Genomic DNA, 2,834 nt, shown 5'->3' on the forward strand with positions numbered 1-2,834 from the left:
GTGTGGACTGCGTCACGTGACAAGGGCGGCGCGCGCGCGCACTACTGCGGTATCGTTTCCGTGTTTTAGTAACATATAACATACTGGGACACGTCGTTCATTCTCCATAACATACTGGTACACGTCGTTCTTTCTCTATAACACACTGGGACACGTCGTTCATTCTCCATAACATACTGGGACACGTCATATTTCCTATATAACATACTGGGACACGTCATATTTCCTATATAACATACTGGGACACGTCGTTCATTCTCTATGACATATTGGAGCACGTTGTTCCTTCTCCATAACACACTGGGACACGTCATATTTTCTATATAACATACTGGGACACGTCGTTCATTCTCCATAACATACTGGGACACGTCGTTCATTCTCTATAACATACTGGGACACGTAGTTCTTTCTCCATAACATACTGGGACACGTCATATTTCCTATATAACACTGGGACACGTCGTTCATTCTCCATAACATACTGGGACACGTCGTTTATTCTCCATAACATACTGGTACACGTCGTTCTTTCTCTATAACATACTGGGACACGTCATATTTTCTATATAACATACTGGGACACGTCGTTCATTCTCCATAACATACTGGGACACGTCGTTCATTCTCTATAACATACTGGGACACGTAGTTCTTTCTCCATAACATACTGGGACACGTCATATTTTCTATATAACATACTGGGACACGTCTTTCATTCTCCATAACATACTGGGACACGTCGTTTATTCTCCATAACATACTGGTACACGTCGTTCTTTCTCTATAACATACTGGGACACGTCGTTCATTCTCCATAACATACTGGGACACGTCGTTATTCTCCATAACATACTGGGACACGTCGTTCATTCTTTATGACATACTGGAACACGTTGTTCCTTCTCCATAACACACTGGGACACGTCATATTTTCTATATAACATACTGGAACACGTAGTTCTTTCTCCATAACACACTGGGACACGTCATATTTTCTATATAACATACTGGGACACGTCGTTCATTCTCTATGACATACTGGAACGTGTCGTTCCTTCTCCATAACACACTGGGACACGTCATATTTTCTATATAACATACTGGGACACGTCGTTCATTCTCTATAACATACTGGCACACGTCGTTCTTTCTCCGTAACATACTGGGACATGTCGTTCATTCTCTATAACATACTGGGACACGTAGTTCTTTCTCCATAACATACTGGGACACGTCATATTTCCTATATAACATACTGGGACACGTCGTTCATTCTCCAAAACATACTGGGACACGTCGTTCATTCTCCATAACATACTGGGACACGTCGTTCTTTCTCCGTAACATACTGGGACACGTCGTTCATTCTCCATAACATACTGGGACACGTCGTTCTTTCTCCGTAACATACTGGGACACGTCGTTCATTCTCCATAACATACTGGGACACGTAGTTTTTTTCTCCATAACATACTGGGACACGTCGTTCTTTCTCTATAATATACTGGGACACGTAGTTTTTTCTCCATAACATACTGGGACACGTAGTTTTTTCTCCATAACATACTGGGACACGTCGTTCTTTCTTTATATTTCCTAGATAGATAGATAGATAGATAGATAGATAGATAGATAGATAGATAGATAGATAGATAGATAGATAGATAGATAGATAGATAGATAGATAGATAGATAGATGGACTGCTCTGTATTCCTGCTCTCTCACATGATAATGCTGTGCTCTGACAGGGTCGGAGTTGTTGCTCCTGCAAGCCTTCTATGCTTTGACTTTTGGAGAGTTACGGTATGGGAATGCACAGCTCCAAGATCTGCAGGCTGAAGCTGAATAAATGGGCCAAATGTACTGCTGGATAATTAAAGAGAAACTCACGCTGGGCATGAAGATCATCCCATGGCTTTCAGTCCTTTCACTGTGAGCTTTAGGACCAGCTTTTATACACCATGGCTGGGGTTCACACACTACATCAGTCTGCAGTGCATCATTGCAGAGCGAGAACTATTATTATCCATTCATTCACATAAAGACAATTGAATCTAATAAACTAATTAAATAATTACACAAATATATTATAATGAAAATATTGTATCGAATGTTCATATATTACAATACATGTAAGGGTAAAGTGTAAATTAATAAACCATTAATAATAAAAAAATGTATAAATAATATATAATAAAAATGTTATGAATCAAACAACAAAACAAACGTTAAATATAGAAATAAATATATGTGTATTATACTACATTTAGGGTTTATTTTTTAATAACAAAAAATATTTGTTTAATATCGAAGTAACAGGAGTGTAAGTATATATATATATATATATATATATATATATATATATATATATATATATATATATATATATATATATATATATGTGTGTGTGTGTGTGTGTGTGTGTGTGTGTGTGTGTGTGTGTGAGAGAGAGAGGGAAAATTGCTGTTTTTTAATACACAATTAACATGAATTATATTATCTTAATTTAACATCAAATAAAAATATAAACAATACTATTAATACTAATCATAATACAAATAAGGAGACAAAATATTCAAATAGTTATAAAGATTTAGAGTTTTGATGTTTTTCCAGATCAACATATTATTATAAATAATACGAATTTTTAATATATTTGTAAGTAAAATAAAATTTGTCACAACCAAATATAAAACATTTATGAATGAAGTGTGTGTGTGTGTGTGTGTGTGTGTGTGTGTGTGTGTGTGTGTGTGTGTGTGTGTGTGTGTGTGGAGCACGTGCGCCACCATGCGGTAAACGCTAGAAACTTATTTTTCTATTCCTCAGT

The sequence above is a fragment of the Silurus aristotelis genome, assembly GCF_946808225.1.
Source record: "Silurus aristotelis genome assembly, chromosome: 27".
NCBI classification, from domain to species: domain Eukaryota; kingdom Metazoa; phylum Chordata; class Actinopteri; order Siluriformes; family Siluridae; genus Silurus; species Silurus aristotelis.